Source organism: Salvelinus sp. IW2-2015, linkage group LG9 (assembly GCF_002910315.2).
Source record: "Salvelinus sp. IW2-2015 linkage group LG9, ASM291031v2, whole genome shotgun sequence".
Taxonomy (NCBI): domain Eukaryota; kingdom Metazoa; phylum Chordata; class Actinopteri; order Salmoniformes; family Salmonidae; genus Salvelinus; species Salvelinus sp. IW2-2015.
Genome location: NC_036849.1, coordinates 5,898,250 through 5,916,471, shown reverse-complemented (window position 1 = coordinate 5,916,471; position 18,222 = coordinate 5,898,250). Strand labels below are relative to the sequence as shown.

General features: G+C 41.9%; 1 pseudogene; it reads left to right on the top strand.

Moving 5' to 3' along the window:
* Positions 1–215: 215 nt before the first annotated feature.
* The window catches only part of LOC111968980 (protein phosphatase 1 regulatory subunit 37-like), a 67,087-nt pseudogene continuing 49,080 nt past the window's right edge, over positions 216–18,222 (top strand).

Sequence of the window (18,222 nt, the reverse complement as noted above, 5' to 3'; positions counted from 1 at the left end):
CTATTTTATACAAGTTTAACGGAATTATTATTGTACTTGTTGCTGGCCATTTGATAGCTTTAGAAAATATCGGGTTTCACTTGCATCACATGGCACTGGCTCATGAATAAGATATGGGCACATGAGTAGCCCTATCTTGTTTCTAGCCTGAGCATCTCCCTGGAAGTGTTGCACTGGAAACCTAAACTTTGGGAGAGTTTGAATCCTGTGGTCACTAGACGAGGAGTTTATTCAATGCCATCGCTTTTATAACAAAACGTGTAGTTTGATGACCTGTGAGCTACGACTGTATAAAACAAGAATGGCCCTTGAGATGTCCAACGGTAAACGGATAAAACTCGGAGCGCTCTGGTGACTCGAATCCAATTGCGCCCCTATCCAAAAAATATCCTCCCCAACCGGGAGATTCATACTGGACGTTTGGAAGCGGAACGAACGATGACTAGACGCAGTGACAGCGATAATGACGGAGAGACTTCATCCCCGTCTCCGTCCTGGCGCCCAAAGAAATGTAAAGGTGAAAAGCATGTGTCTTTCCCTCCGGATGAGGAGATAGTGTCAGGCTTCGCTGAGCGCAAGGACACGATCAATGGTGAGCTGATGTCCTCTACCTCTTCTCTCCCTTGATGGCTCTGAGGGAATAAGGGAGGGATAACTTTTAGTGATTGATATAGGCCCACTTAGAATCTGCACGTAGGTATGGTATAGGCCAGTCGGCATAGGCTAATGTTGTTCTGTGTAGTGTGGAGTGCTGATTGATGTAAGGTAGACCTAGCACTAATCAGTTTCATACTCCGCTCATTGGACAGACACTTTGACATTTTACATGGTCTCAAGATCAAGTCTCCTGATTTATATTCTGGTCCTCCCCTCTTTCCCTCCCTGATTCCCCACCCTCCTATATTTATTAGTGATTTGCATAAACATGGTAACCAACACAGAATCGCAGCAGTATCTCCTAGTGACCTAAATGTTTTGAAGTAAATTAATTAATTACTGTAGATATGTTTTAATTAATGGCAAGGATTTAAGCATCCTGAGGCGCACACACACACACACTTTTCTAATCAGATTCAAGATAAGTGTTTTTATTGGTTTAGAGGGAGCTGTCATTCTCTGGATATACTTACATGATGTTTACAGAACCATTGGAATGACTATGGAGGCCATTATCATGTTATGGTTTTAGTGATAAGTGGTGTGAAATACATTGTTTGTGAGCGTTATAACTTTAGTGTGACAGGAATGATGTATCAAGTTTGAGACAGTCAGTGAGTCAAGTGTTTCCAAGTCCTATAGGCCTAGCTACACCTGCTAGGCTCACTCCATAAGGCATCTTGGATGAATTTGATCGCTTGATTGGTTGATTTATAAGGCAGATACTCATTCTCTCTGCCCTTCCCACTTCCAAATGACTGACATCTTCTCCCTTCCCCACAGTCAGTCAATCAGAAGTGTACAGTGTGCATCCAAAATGGCACCCTATTACCTATAAGTGCACTACTTTTGACCAGAGCCCTATAGGCCCTGGTCAAAAGTAGCACACTAAATAGGGAATAGGGTGCCATTTAGGATGTGGAACAGTTTACCATCCATATGGCCTAAGCACTTTGGAGTGGGAGCTCCCAGTTCATTGGGACAGAGAGACATTAAGGTGGGTAATGAGTGTATTCTTCTATTTTAGTTGACAGCCTCACCTTGGCAGAGGTAATTGAGGCCTACAAGAGGAGCTGCGACAAGCACCAGGTGGAACCTAAACCCAAGATTCTGGAACAACTTGAGGTACATTCCACAGAGATCCTATTAAAAGATTAGTTTCATGTAATTCTATGGTACATCCGTAGAAAATATGCTTCTAGAACCAAGACTGCTTCAAAGCCATATTTCATATATATTGTCCCTAAAATCTTTTATTTCAACCCATTTTTGCCAGTAATTGAAACCTGGTATGGGGTCGTTTTAACCCTCCCAAAATAATCCCCAAATAACCTTGTTTTTTTTACAGTATACAGTACTGTGGCACATTAGTAGTGAAAAAGAAAGACAATTATGATCAGTTCATATCGGTATAATACCCAGTGATATGAATAATCTCTGACTATACTGATTTGTGGTGACAGGATACATTTTTTGTAAAGTAAGACAAGATTTTACCACAGATAGGCAGAGATACTGTGGTCCCTTGGCTTTCTAGCAGACACTCACAGTAGTAGACACACAGTGTGACTGCACATATTAAAATTCCAAGGGTAATTTGGATCAGTTCGTTCAATCAGCCTCAATCAGGCTTATTGCACAAAAAAATTAGAACTGCATCTCTTGTGCAAATAAGAGGCTAAGAGCAGGTTAACTACTACATTGGATTTAAGTTAGTGACTTCGTAAATAATAACACAGCTGTAAACAAAAACAAATAAACATGGGCTAGTGCGGGTGTACACACGCACACACACACACACACGCACACACACACCACACACACACACACACACACACACACACACACACACAACACACACCACAACACACACACACACACACACACACACACACACACACACACACACACACACACACGCACTCCGACATGTATAATTTATTTTATGTACTTACTTATTATACTTGGACCAGCCATGTTAAGAACATCAGTTTCCCTCCTGCATAAATGTAAGATTAGATCAAGGAGAATTCTTTGTTGGAAATTAAAGACTTAGCAGTGCTTATATTAAGCACACACACTCACACATTCCCACACTGTATTATGTTGGACGCACTAATGAACCCAATTGCGTTCAAAATGAATGTAGGTGGTCCTCCTAAAAGAGTAAAATATGTATGGTTAAGGAGTAGCTAAGAGGAGAAATATTTAGCCGAGAGAGAGAGTGCTGAGAGTGAATTCATAATAAGAGTATGCAAAATGAGAGTGTGAGCTTAAAGAGCATATTTATTAAATTAGGTATTTTCAGCAGGGTAATCCCCCTGAGGTTGGCCGTTGAAGACTATTTAAAGCTTTTATTGTACCCGTGGGCTTTCGCTGTTTCTTTGAAATGTTTTAAGTGGATAAAACAGTATTGCTTTTGGTTACATCTTCATAAACAATAATGGGTTTCAGCCCAGGGCCCTGGGCTTCCTTAGTTAAACACAGACTCTCTTACGCTTTCATTTCATTTTCCCTCTGAAGTCTGGAATTTCATGAAGCTTTATTTTCTGGGTTAGATCCTGTGATTATTTACATAATTCTGATAAGTCCTATCAACATAGTTAAGCCCTATTTAGGCATGGGGTAGAAAGGTTAACTTTTCAAAATGCTGCAATCATTCAGATTCAAATTGAGACACTTGACTTTGACATGAAGGACTGTTGTAATTTTTGTTTGAATGGCCCAATGGCAGCCATGTTTGCATCAATAAAGTACCTTACTCTAATAGATTTCCATTCAAATTTGGCAAAAAACTATTTCTCAAGCAATAATTTTGCTGGAATGTCTGGGAGTGGTCTGAGTGGGGAGGGGAAACTTAAAACTAGAAGTTATTGGCTGAGAGGTTTGGAACTCTCTTTGTAATTGGTCGATTAACCAATTTATCGCATGGTGATGTCATCATTGAGGCTGAAACCCCCGCCCACGCAAATCTGATGATTAGAAGGTCCTGTGTAGATTATATTTTCAACCAGAAACTATCAGGAAATAACACTGAAGACATTTTTTCTCACTTTTACAGTGTTAGTTTCATCAACTGTTGTACAATATGATACAAAACACAGGAACAACCGAATGTTGACTGCACTTGGCCTTTAAAGTATGATTTGTTTACTTTTATGTTCATTAATTTCAAAAGCACTTCCAATTTTATTATTGTCCTGTATTCATTTGGAGCTCTCACCTACAGTACAAGGGTGAAATTCAGAAATGATTTAATATGATTCCAAAATACTATAAGACTCAAATCACAATGACCTATATAGGATTTAGTATTCTCTCTGGGTTGTAGGCACCAGGTGGAGTAGCCTAAGCTAGGAATTAGTTGCTTGTTGTTGAATCATTTAATGAATAGATATCGGTTATTTCTCTTGCAGATTTTTCAGTTGAGTGGACTGAGGAGAAATCAATTACCTCGACATAAATTCCCTATTTATTGAAGGATGAATTATCCCTCCCGGTGCAAAGCTGCCAACGTGATATTCTATTGCTGTTAAATTCACAAGGTTTAATTCACAGAAATGTCGTTTTTGTTGTGTGTGTGTGGCTAAATCCATCCCAAAAAATCCCCCCCCTAAGGAATTTAAAGACAAGAAAAAATATTTGTGCATTAGATGCAAACCCTGCTGGTTTCTCATTCTCTTGATTAGCGGTAATATTGTTCTGCTGTAGCGGCCTACCTACAGTACGGTACGGTAGCGTTACAACATGATCCTTGGCTGCTGCCAGCCAGTGTGCCTCTCACAGCACACAGAGATCTCTCTCTCTCTTCCTCGCCTCGTGTAATTCTAAAGAGAAACACATTAAAACAATTAAATGCATTCAATTATTGTTATTGTGTCTCCCCAGGTGTAGAGAATAGGCAGATGAGAGGTAAATGTCACTAAGTAAGTGTTGCACTATTTACAAGGCTGTTGTTAGTGCTTCAGATGCAAATAAAAGCTGAGAGAGGTGAAAGGGATTTAAATGTTTCTGACTGAATGCAGGCTTATCAACAAAAAAAACAGGGGAACCGGACATATGTCTCCTCGCTCATTACAACACAGACAGCGATAAGAGGTGACGCTTACTGGGGCAATGCCCTAACCACAGCTATCTGAACGCAGGGGTGTGAGAGCCTGAAGAGAAGAGTGCTTCCTTTCCTTAGCTTGGCTGGAGGCCATTGGGAACCTACACAGGCTCACACTCAAGATTGTAGTTTGGTAACGCTCAGACAAACCTTCACTAAAACATCCTTTTTTAGAAGTGAAAGGATCAGTGCCTCCTCTCAATACACATTTTAATTTGACGGGAGCCCTCTAATATGGTTCATTTTGGTTTAATTCAAATACATTCAACATTGGACAAAATAGCTTTGAAAGTTTTGGGAAATAGATAGTGATTTTATAAGTAACCAAAAATGTTAAATAAGTAGTATTACTCCTATTTTAGAATAACAGCAGTATTAGTATTAGTGATTATTGAATTAATTTGCAGTTGTAATATTGCTGTTGCAGCAGCACCATCTTGATAAGATCTGACATATCCAGAGATCAGGCATAGTTTTTTTTAAATAGCTTACATTTCAAACCAAACGGTTCCCATTTGAGTCAATTCTGTTGTCTGTGTGTACCCATCTCTCCCTCTCTCTCCTGTGCTCTCTGTCTCTCTCCCTCCCTCTCTGAGCCCTGTACCTCAGCATCCATCAGAAAAGCACAGCGTCTCTGATATGCAATAACCCTCTGTCTGCCCAGCGATACGATACAAACTCACAAACATCTAAACACCATCCAGTCTAAATAACTTCCCATGCAGACTTTTTAAAAACTTGAATGTGTGGTAACACACACCCTCTGGACTTTACTGATACACACACCACACACACAAAGACCCCCCCCCCCCCCCCCCCGGACCTGGCTGATGCTGTGCTTTCTGTAGGATGGAGATGATATTTGTGATGATATTTTTAGCTCTGCTACACACCACAAAAACACACATGCACGCAGGCACACACACGCACGCACGCACGCACGCACGCACGCACGCACACACACACACACACACACACACACACACACACACACACACACACACACACACACAGCACATGGAAGAGCGGAAGCATGCAGAGGCAGGTGGTGAATATAAACATTATATTTTACATCTAGCATTGGGGATACAATACACAGGTACTTTACATGAAGACTCATTAATAATGTTACCAAATGTACTATCACACATTTCAAAATCATTACAGAATGAACAAAGAAAGACAGTGGGAAATATTTTCAAAGTCAATTAGAATTTTGTGTACTGTACGTTACATTTTTTTTTAAATGATAAATGAAGTTACTAATTTTGTCTCTTTCTCTTCTAGACACTGCAGGTTTAATTGCTAATTGTTAACTGGGAATGAATACATTTGCATATTAATTCGCTCCCAATTTACATTTTTTTTTTGCTGCTTCAAAGGGTGTGAGATAAAAGGTCGTGTTATTTTAATAATTTATCCTTTATTACAGAAAAGATGCTGAATGGAAAATGTGCTGGTGATTTTAACCCTAAGAGCTTTAACTGTAGAAAAGTGCTCAGAAAAAAAACAACTTTTTTTTCAACTAATTAAATGAGTAAAAAAAAAAAAAAAAAGCTGCAGTGAAACATTTGTTAATACAAAGGCAGAGCGCGGGACTGGGATTCCTGGACCGACGACTGAGTGATGAATGGCAAATGCACCAGAGATGACTTCGCCAGAAGTCAAGTTTATAAACCATATCCCTCTCTGCCTGGAAGAGGGAAAGCGTTTCTTTTTATCCCTTCATTTTGTCCCTCTCCTCCTGGTACATCAATAGGTTTGGCACTCGGTCCTTCGTTTTTCTCCTCCACGCTAGGCAGCACATCTCAGCAGCAGAGCAACAGGGAAAGGAAGGGGGCTCATAAGTTCAGAATTCATTAAGATGAAAATAAAGCAACTACTCTGTGTGTGTGTGTGTGGGGGGGGGGGGGGGGGGCACTGTGTGTTGTTTGTGTGATCGGTGGGGTCGGCCGGTGGTTGCACAGCCTCAAATTATTTTACAGACATTTGTCACATCTCTGTACTCTATCCCAAACAGAATTATACAGTGTATTGACCGACCACACTGTATAATACTTTCATGTCTCCTGTCTCATCAATAAATCCTCTCTTCAGGTTATTCTGCTCGGTACTCAGAAGAGATGCTATCATAAGTAGAACAATATCATAACTCATACTGCTATAATGTTATATTAGGGGTTTTATTAATTGATATGCATGCTCTGTTTTGTGGTGGTGTTCCTCTATAAATAAAATATGGATATTTCTCAGAGGGATACACATTTCAGAGACAGACAGAGGGGAGTACTGTTTCAGGGCATAGTAGGCCTACATGATGCTGTTCTATTCCAGGCTCTAACCTATTAGCTGTGTGTGTGTGTGTGTGTGTGTGTGTGTGTGTGTTGTGTGTGTGTGTGTGTGGTGTGTGTTGTGTGTGTGTGTGTGTGTGTGTGGTGTGTGTGTAGTCTTTTCTGCCGCCAACATTGTCTTTGGCACAATATGTGCTGTACGTTCTTTTTAGGCGAATGTGACACGTCACTCATGTGTCTTGCGTTATTCCTTGTATTGTTTTGGTGCGTTTCTGCACACTGATCATTTCAAAGGAATGTGTAATTACAACCAATAATACGCCTCTATTTACAAAGTGTAATTATTTATGTTATATTGATTAATGTAGTTTGGTTTGGCTGAGAACATTTTTAAGGGGTCTATTGTCTCTCCTCCCTGCTCCTAGACAGACAAATATAGGAAATCATTCTTCAAGGTATTTTGTACTCTCATGTCCCTTCAACAACGAATCATATTTAAGGATGAAATAAAACAGGCAGTATATGAGATAAGCCGGTGCGTCTTCACACAGTGGGATTTGTCAAACGAAGACGGCGTGCGTTCGGTTCCTCCACTTGATGTGAGGGAGAAACAGTTGAAATGATCGCATTCCTTCCTTTCCAGAGAGAGAGGGGGGGGGGGGGGGGGGGGGAGAGACGAGGGAACATGCTATCACATTCTTTTTTCATCTGCATGTAAGGAGGGATTCTCTTTCGCTCCTTGGCTGTTGTGTTCTGGCTGTCAGGAGAATAAAAGACGACAATTTCCACGATGCACACAATTATGTCACCTTTTGGAGATTGATGTAGTCAAATTAGATGTATGTGGAACAGTGGCTTGGCAAATGAACGCCTCAACAGATGACCAGCTGTTGCTAATTAATATACACTGGTTAATTAGGACATGGTGTTGCCATCAATAGTAAACTGTGTGAAATCCATAATTCATGCTCTCATGTTGCTGTTGTGGTGGTGGCAGTGGAAGCTGGAGCTTCTAACTCTGAACAAACAAGTCAGAGAGCCATGGAGGGATGCAGAGGCCTCGTGTTAGAGGGGTACATTAACTGTATTGTTTATGTTAATGAGAAATGCTACATTTTCTCTCTCCATCAGCAGGTTACCAGTTTAAATGGCAGGGCCCCATGTCTGGATTTGAAAGGTAAGCTAATGTGAAATGTTTGATCTAACTTTATTTACGACATAGGGTATGATTAATACGATATTTTATACAGTGAGTGGTGTGGTGCTTGTTGAGTGTAACACGAATGACTATTACAACCGTTATAACAATGTAAGATTGCAATATTACAATACTAGAAAGTTAGTAGCCCGAAAGACATCACATTCCAGTACATTATACAGATTATTTCTAAGTAGCCATCGGTTTACTGTAAGATACATTTACAGTACCAGTAGAAGTTAATCACTCCTCTGATGTTGTGAAGCTTCAGTTGGGGGTTAACCCCTGCCCCCCTTTGATGAGTGTAACAGGAGAGCTGCCACCCCAGTGGGGATGTGTGATTCCAACATGGGGTCATCTTGTTCCCCCCTCTCAGTTGTCACGCACTGATGACATCACACTGGGTTGATGACACCCTGCATTAGTTATTATCTTCCCCAACACAGAGGGGATTTCAGTTCCTCCCCTTCCTTGCGGTTCTCCCTGTTCCTACGGTACAGTTAAGTGATTATTGTTTAAACATGTATTATTATTTTTTTTTACAAATGATTATGCTAATGATGAATAAAGGAGGATGTGTGTGAGCTGTGAGACAGCGATGTGCTGTTTGCTCCCTCCCTTCGCGGTCATGGAGATAAGAGTTTATGAGGGGAAGGAAGGAAGGAGCTAGGGCCTCTAAGAGAGGCGGACTGATGCTGCGGCCATCAAAGTCTCTCTCTTTGTTCAAAAGTCATCTGGTGTTGAATAATCAGACACCCTTTGATTCATGACTGGGAGGGAGGGAGGAGGACAGTGGATGGGATCTTGTTAGAGAGAGAACGTCTTTCGCCTTTTAACTCTGAGTCGTCGCATCACACTGTGCACTAACTACCAGTCACATAATCTGCGGAGACGCTTTTCTTCTCTCAGAGCTTACTGTACAACTTTAATTCAGAAAGTAAACAATTGCACAGATAAAGAGATGATTTACGTTTTCTAAAGGAGGGGTAGGAGGGGAAGGTTGTTTTGTGTGCTCTAGCCTCCCTGAGTTTCCTAAAATTCCAATCACAAAATAACATTGACTCCTGACTGGGGACATGGCAATCTGACTGTTAGCAAACAGTCCCAATTATCTTCTGTTTGATTGCTTTCCCTACTCAGGTGAGCGATTAGACCACCTTTCCTGCGAGGCTCTGGAAGTCATACTGAAATCACTGAGCTTTGATTTCATCAATCTGCAAGCGGCAGAGCTGGAGGAAAATGTGAGTTTTATGAGCAAAAACTTTCTTTTTTTCATTTTTACTTTCCAATTGGGTTTTGTATTCAGCTGTCCCTGTGTATCGGATTTTACTCTCCATCAAAGGAACTGGGAACTCCATTACTATTTTGCTGTTGAATTTAAACCTTTTCTTTTTTTCTTCCAGGGAGCATCATCCTTGCTGGATATGATTTTGTATTATGAATCTACCCCCCATCTTGACATCTCTGACAACACCAGCATGGGGATATCTGGTTGGAAGGCCCTCTCTCATTTGATAAAGCAGGTACATGCAGTTCAGTGTAATGTGTTTCTATGTGTGGATTTAGGCCAGGGGTGAGAGAGTGCACATACTATAGGAGGGAATGTATTCCAGAAGTAAGACGAGTGAGTATTGAGGGCAAAAAAGTATATTCAAGTTCAGCAGTTCCCAGAGAAGCTGCCTAGCTTTGTTAGCTAACACACATGCATGAACACAATCGCGCACACACGCACGTGCCATTACCCCCCAGTCAGTACCTCAGACTTCATTACCATGGGCATCTGATTAGCTAGCAGAGCCAGGAGAAATGATCCTGCAGATCCCAAATGCTATTTCTGAAGGCCTGCCTGCCAGCCTGGTCGTGTCCTTGGGGTGATAAACCTCTCAGGGCCCAGGGCAGGACTCAAAGTATGCAGGGAAAATCTTCCCAAGCATCTTACGTTAGCTGACTGTGTCTGAGAGACAGACAGATAGGCAAACAGATGAGGGATCTAGAAGTCATTTGCCAATGACAAAATAAGTCCAGATGACAACCTTTACCATTCCTTAGAGTTTCAGAGTGCTAGATGGAATCGGATAGTTATAGTATACATTTATTTCAATGTTTGTTCAATTAGTGATAGTTCTTAGATGAAAGAGAGGTGAGGTTTTGCCTCGTGGTGAAATGGACTTCAAGGGTGAGACCAAAAGCCGGCTCTTAGGCAGTATTACTCAAGATCAATCAAAATCACCTTGGTGTAGAGCGAGAGATGGAGGATGCAGCAGGGAAGAAAAAATCTGGACACGTTTGATGTGCCGACCAGACGGACGGAGAGATGGCGGGGGGGATGGAGACTAACAATGGCCCCCAGACCTGCCGCTCTCCCTCCGTCACTCAGGACTGTTTTCTTCTCATCCTTTTTTGATATTCTTCCTCTCCTCTCCTCCTTCAGACGGGCTAGTGGTTGTTGAGGAGAGGTGATGCATGGAGGCCAGTCCCCACCAGGGACGCAGCCTAGCCCTTCAGCCACACTCTCGCTCTGTCACTCTCTCCACCTCTCTCGTTCTGTCAGTCAGTGTTGTTTTGCCTTACTGGCATTCCCCTCTTCCTCTAGTGTTTGAAGGTGAGGTAGAATAGGGAGTTCAGTCCACACTTAGGGCACGGCCTAGCCTTTCAGCCTCTCCTCCCTCCCTCCCTGCCATCTTTTTCTGACAGGTTCTGGAAGTGTTTGATCAGAAGTAAGGTACAGAGGCCAGTCCATAACCTAGCATCTCAGACCCTCACTCTCTCTTACACGTCTCTCTCGCTCTCGGTCCCTGTCATACCCTGTCCTTCCCTCCATCTCAGTTTTTCCATCCCCTCAAAGTTTTGCTGACTTTCTCTCCCTTTATCTCCGTCTTCTATCTCCCCACCCCTCTCTCTCTCTCCCTCTGTCCCCCGCCCTCCCCCTCTCTCTGATGAGATCCTTGTGTTTGTCTCTCTGTAGAGTGTGTGTCTGTTGAGGCTGGATGTGTGTAACGTGGCCCTGCTACAGTATCCAGCCCAGGTCCTGTCAAGAGCCCTCCTCAGCAGCAGACTCACCATGCTGCACCTCCAAAGCACCTGCCTCAGCGGCAGACCCCTCTTCACGCTTGGTATGCCCTGCACGTATGCATAACACATACACACACAGCTTTGTTTTAGAGAATTATCAGGACTTTTCGGGGAGTAAAAATGTGTTCCCATTCAAAAATCTATTTTCCATAACTCTAACCTTAACCCCTAACCCTAACTCTTAAACCCAAACGCCAAACCTAACCCTAAACTTAACCCGAAAACCTAACCTTAAAAAAAAAAGTCCCCAGTTGGTAACATTTTTGTTTATTTACTTCTGGTACCCACAAGTATATATATATATATATATATATATATATATATATATATATATATATATATATATATATATACACACACACACACACACACACACACACACACACACACACACACACACACACACACACACACACACACACACACACACACACACACACACAATATCTGTTATTTCTGAGTTCTTCTTCATGGCCCAATAGGGCTCAGTAGTATCTCCTGTGTGTGTGGGTGTGTGTGCGTGACTGCATATATATGTGTTTCTGTGTGTCTGTGTGTATTTCGTGTGTGTATGTGTGTGCACTCGGTGTTGTCCATGCTCGGCCGTGGCCAACAGGAACAGATGACGGAGGACAAGGAGCGGAGGAGCAGATTTTGGCCCCGTGACCCTCACAGTGGGACTGGCCCGGGATTAGATGTCCTAATCTTCAGCCTGTCACTTTACACACCGCCGCACCGATCCACACCGTCACCGTGGCCAGAGACACTATCCTCTCTACCTAGGACTTTCTGTAGCCAGGTACGAGGACCAGTAACCAGGCCTCAGAACAGTTATTTCCCCAGGCATCAGGTCTTTCACCAGAGATGCTAAACTCATTTTGCACCGCATTTGGTCTTCACCGAGGTCCAGAGTGCCGCACTTACAATTAATTGTATTTCCTCACTGTCAAAATGTGCAAAAAATAATACTTTATCCATCGCTTTTTTCCCCTCTAAAACCCCCATACCCCCCAAAAATATATTATATAAAACATTAGGAACACCTTCCTAATATTGAGTTGCACACCCAACTTTTGCCCTCAGAACAGCCTAATTTTGTCAGGGCATGGACTCTACAAGGTGTCGAAAGTGTTCCACAGGGATGCTGGCCCATGTTAACTCCAATGCTTCCCACAGTCGCGTCAAGTTGGCTGGATGTTCCATTTGGGTGGTGGATCATTCTTGATGCAAATGGGAAACTTTTGAACGTGACACAAACCGGTGCACCTGGCACCTACTACCATACGCACTTAAATCTTTTGTCTTGCCCATTCACCCTCTGAAGGGCATGCATACATAATCCATGTCTCAAATGTTTCAAGGCTTAAAAATTATTCTTTAACCTGTGTCCCCACCTTCATCTACACTGATTGAAGTGGATTTAACATGTGACATCACTAAGGGATCATAGCTCTCACCTGGATTTACATGGTCAGTCAATGTCATGGAAATCTCAGTGTATAATGTTTTGTACACTCAGGGATTTCACCATAAGGCCAATGGTGACTTTAAAACAGAGTTTAATGGCTGTGATAGGAGACAACTGAGGATGGATCAACAATATTGTAGTTACTCCACAATACTAACCTAAATGACAGAGGGAAAATATGGAAGCTTGTACAGAATACCATTTTTCCAAAACATACATTCTGTTTGCAATAAGGCACTAACATTAAACTGCAAAAAATGTGGCAAAGAAATGAACTTTATGTCCTGAATACATAGTGTTATGTTTGGGGCAAATCCAACAGCACAACACTGAATAGCACTCATCATATTTTCAAGCATGGTGGTGGCTGCATCATGTTATGGATATGCTAGTCATCAGCAAGGACTAGGGAGTATTTTAGGATAAAAAGAAACAGAATAGATTAAGAACAAGAGTTGCTTACCAAGACGTCATTGAATTCTCTTGAATTCAGTTTTAGTTACAGTTTTGACTTATATCAGCTTGAATATCTATGGCGAGATTTGAAAACGGCTGTCAAGCAATGATCAACAACCAACTTGACAAAGCTTGAAGAATTTTTGAAAGAGCAATGTTCAAATATTGTGCAATTCAGGTGTGCAAATCTCTTAGAGACTTACCCAAAAAGACTCACAGCTGTAATCGCTGCCAAAGGTGATTCTAACATGTATTGACTCAGGGGGTTGAATACTTATCTAATCAACTATTGTTTAATTTTCCAATCATATTTTTCTTTCTTTGTCTTTCACTTTGACAGATTATTTTGTGTAGATCGTTGACAAATGAAATCCATTTTGACTCCACTTTGTAACACGACAAAATGTGAAAAAGTCAAGGGGAGCGGATACTTTCTGAAAGGACTGTGTACATATACAGCACCAGTCAAAAGTTTTAGAACACCTACTCATTCCAGGGTTTTCCTTTATTTTTACTATTTTCTACATTTTAGAATAATAGTGAAGACATCAAAACTATGAAATAGCACATATGGAATCATGTAGTAACCAAATAAAGTGTTAAACATATCAAAATATTTATTATATTTGATATTCTTCAAAGGAACCACCCTTAGCCTTGATAACAGCTTTACACACTCTTGGCATTCTCTCAACCAATTTCATGTGGTAGTCACATGGGATGCATTTCAATTAACAGGAGTACCTTGTTAAAAGTTCATTTGCAAAAATGTATTTCCTTCTTAATGCGTTTGAGCCAATCAGTTGTGACAACTTGGGGTACAGAAGAAAGCCCTATTTGGTAAAATTCCAGGTCTATATTATGGCAAGAACAGCTCAAATAAGTAAAGAGAAACGACGGTCCATCATTATTTTAAGACATGAAGGTCAGTCAATAAGGAAAATTTCAAGAACTTTGTTGTTGAAAGTTTCTTTTAAGTGCAGTTGCAAAACCTATCAAGCGCTATGATGAAACGCCACAGGAAAGGAAGACCCAGAGTTATCTTTGCTGCGGAGGATAAGCTCATGAGAGTTAACTGCACCTTAGATTGCAGCCCAAATAAATGCTTCACAGAGTTCAAGTAACAGGAAAAATGATTTAAGGACAACAAAGTCAAGGTATTAGAGTGGCCATCACAAAGCCCTGACCTCATCCTATAGAAAATTTGTGGACAGAACTGAAAAAGCGTGTGCGAGCAAGGAGGCCCACAAACCTGACTCAGTTACACCAGCTCTGTCAGGAGGAATGGGCCAAAATGCACCCAACTTATTATGGGAAGCTTGTGGAAGGCTACCCAAAATGTTTGACCCATGTTAAACAATTTAAAGGCAGTATTACCAAATACGAATTAAGTGTATGTAAACTTCTGACCCACTGGGAATGTGATGAAATAAATAAAAGCTGAAATAATGCCACGGCCGACGAATGAAGAGTACCAAAGCGCAGCGTGGTGAGCGTACATATTCCTTTTATTAGGATGACGCAATCAAAACAATAAACAACACAAAAACAACCGTGAAGCTTAAGGCTATGTGCCACAAACAAAGTTAACTTCCCACAAAGAAAGGATGGAAAATGACTACCTACGTATGGTTACAGCTGTCCCTGATTGAGAACCATACCCGGCCAAAACATAGAAATACAAAATCATAGAAAAACAAAACATAGAATGCCCACCCCAAATCACACCCTAACCAAACCAAATAGAGACATAAAAAGGCTCTCTAAGGTCAGGGCGTGACAAATAAATCATTTGTTCTACTATTATTCTGACATTTCACATTCTTAAAATAAAGTGGTGATCCTAACTGACCTAAAACAGGGACTTTTTACGAGGATTAAATGTCAGGAATTGTGAAAAACTGAGTTTAAATGTATTTGGCTAAGGTGTATGTAAACTTCCGACTTCAACTGTATTATACAGTATTGTGCAAAAGTTTTAGTCAGGTGTGAAAAAATGCTGTAAAGTAAGAATGTTTTAAAAAATAGACATGTTAATAGTTTATATTTATCAATTAACAAAATGCAGAGGTGAGTGAACAGAAGAAAAATCTACATCAAATCAATATTTGGTGTGACCACCTTTTGCCTTAAAAACAGCATAAATTCTTCAAGGTACACTTTTTGAAGGAACTCGGCATGTAGGTTGGCCCAAACATCTAGGAGAACTAACCACAGTTCTTCTGTGGATTTAGGCAGCCTCAGGTGCTTCTCTCTCTTCACGTAATCCCAAATAGATTTGATGATGTTGAGATCAGGGCTCTGTGTAGGCCGTACCATCACTTCCAGGACTCCTTGTTCTTCTTTACGCTGAAGATAGTTCTTAATGACATTTGCTGTGTGTTTGGGGTCGTTGTCATGCTGCAGAATATATTTGGGGCCAATCAGATGCCTCCCTGATGGTATTACATGATGGATAAGTATCTGCCTGTACTTCTCAGTATTGAGGAGACCATTAATTCTGACCAAATCCCCAACTCCATTTGCAGAAATGCAGCCCCAAACTTGCAAGGAGTGCTTCACTATTGCCTGCAGACACTCATTCGTGTACTTGTCTCCAGCCCTCCGGTGAACAAACTGCCTTCTGCTCCAGCCAAATATTTCAATTGACTCATCAGTCCAGAGCACCTGCTGCCATTTTTCTGCACTCCAGTTCCTGTGTTTTCATGCATAGTTGAGTCGCTTGGCCTTGTTTCCACGTCGGAGTTATGGCTTTTTGTCCGCAAGTCTTCCATGAAGGCCACTTCTGACCAGACTTCTCCGGACAGTAGATGGCTGTGCCAGGGTCCCACTGTTTTCTGCCAATTCTGAGCTGATGGCACTGCTGGACATCTTCCGATTGCGAAGGGAAGTAAGCATGATGTGTCTTTCATCTGCTGCAGTAAGCTTCCTTGGCCGACCACTACGCAGTGGTGGTCCTCAACATCCTCAACGTTGCCCGTTTCTTTGCTTCTGCAAAAGAGTTTGGACAGCATATCTGGAAACCCCTGTCTGCCTTTGAATTTCTGCGTGGGAGAGACCTTGCAGATGCAGTATAACTACCTTGTGTCTTGTTGCCGTGCTCAGTCTTGCCATGGTGAATGACTTTTGACAAACTCACCTTGTTATCTGAGTTTTATTCCTCCTACACAGCTGTTTCTGTTTCAGGTAATACTTGTGTTTCAACCTACATATTGAATTGATGATTATTAGCACCTGTTTGGTACAATTGTTTAATCATACACCTGACTATATGCCTACAAAATCCCTGACTTTGCAGGATTTTTTCACACCTGCTTAAAACTTTTGCACAGTACAGTACATTTTTTACTCACACCAGCCACAGGCTGGACTGAATAGGCTCGCAGGCCGGAGCAGTATGTTTGACACCCATATGTCACCCACAAGAGGCCAACACTGCCCTCCAGCACACAGCATTGGACTTCCAATAAAGGGACTGGACTTTCCCTTACAATAATATTACCTTGGTCAGGAGCAAGATATACAAATACCTTAATTTCTTTTTGAGAATTTTACAAGTTATGTTGAGGGGTATTATAACATTTACTTCAATCATATTTCTGTAATTTACTAATTTGTTTTTTTAATCATTTTTACCACGAGGCCTTTAGCCAAGTAGAGTTTAGGGTTAAGATGAAAGCTTTCACCGATGTCACACCCTACGGCTCCATGGTGATGGCTTTGGTCCTGCTGTCCTTGGACAGTGACCTTCATCGATTGGCTGGTGTTTCATCTCTGGGACGTAACCGTGACGACCGAGGGAGGTGTTCCTCTTCTGTGAGCAGCAGGGGGCTGGGCCGGTGTACTCTAGTGATCAGGGAGGAGACAATGACCTGTAAATCTGTAAATGAGCCAGAGGAAGAGACAGGCACATACACGTACACACTCTTCCTTCTCACCACTGAGACAGAGACCCTATCTCTTTAAACCCTCCTGGATCCTTTTGATATTTTTGGGCCGTGCATCCAGCCTCGTCGCCCCTGCCTACCCCCCTGTCCTCCCCCGTTCGCTTCCATCCTTCTCTGCGGGGAGCCCAGCTGTGGATCATTGCCTTCGATCGAAGGGGCCCTGATTGCGGCGCTCGACGGGCCGCGCGCCGTGGAGTCGTCCAGATCAATCCAGCGATCCCTCCATTTGGTTCCCACTGTGCATGATGACAATGTTGGCATTCCACATGCAGCCCAAAGGGCCTGATCAAATCTACTGCATCGATCCGCTAAGGCTGGGCTGCGTGACAACCCACCAATGCACACACAGACACACACTTTACTGTACAATTTACCGAGAGATAGTGTGCAATAAAATTATGCTTTGAAATATTTTTGGTAGAATAATGGGAGATTTGTGCTTTTGAGAAACGCTAGTTGACTCTTGAGAAATACTATAAATACAATGGTTTAGTCTCAAACGTTCTTAAGCTAAAGTAGGTTATTTATTAGACTAGCATGATTCTTTACCATCAAACCAAACTTTACTTAAAAAGTAATATTGCTTTGGTTTCTTTGTCCATAGTGGCTGCTCTGAAGAGCAACAGAGCACTCCGGGAGCTGTACCTGTCCAACAATAATCTGAACAGCGAACAGGACTCTATGCAGTTAAGAGACCTGCTCAGATACAACAGCTCAATCACTACTCTGGACCTCAGCAACAACACCATAGCAAACTCAGGTGCACTTAAAGAACATATTCAGTATGAAACAGTACCAGTGGAGGCTGCCGGAGGGAGGACGGCTTCTAATAATGGCTGGAACTGAGCGAATGGAATGGCATCAAACACATGGGAACCATGTGCTTGATGTATTTGATACCATTCCACTTATTCCGCTCCAGCCATTACCACGAGCCCGTTCTCCCCAATTAAGGTGCAACCAAGCTCCTGTGAACAGTACCATCACTATCCTGGACCTCAGCAACAACACCATAACAGACTCAG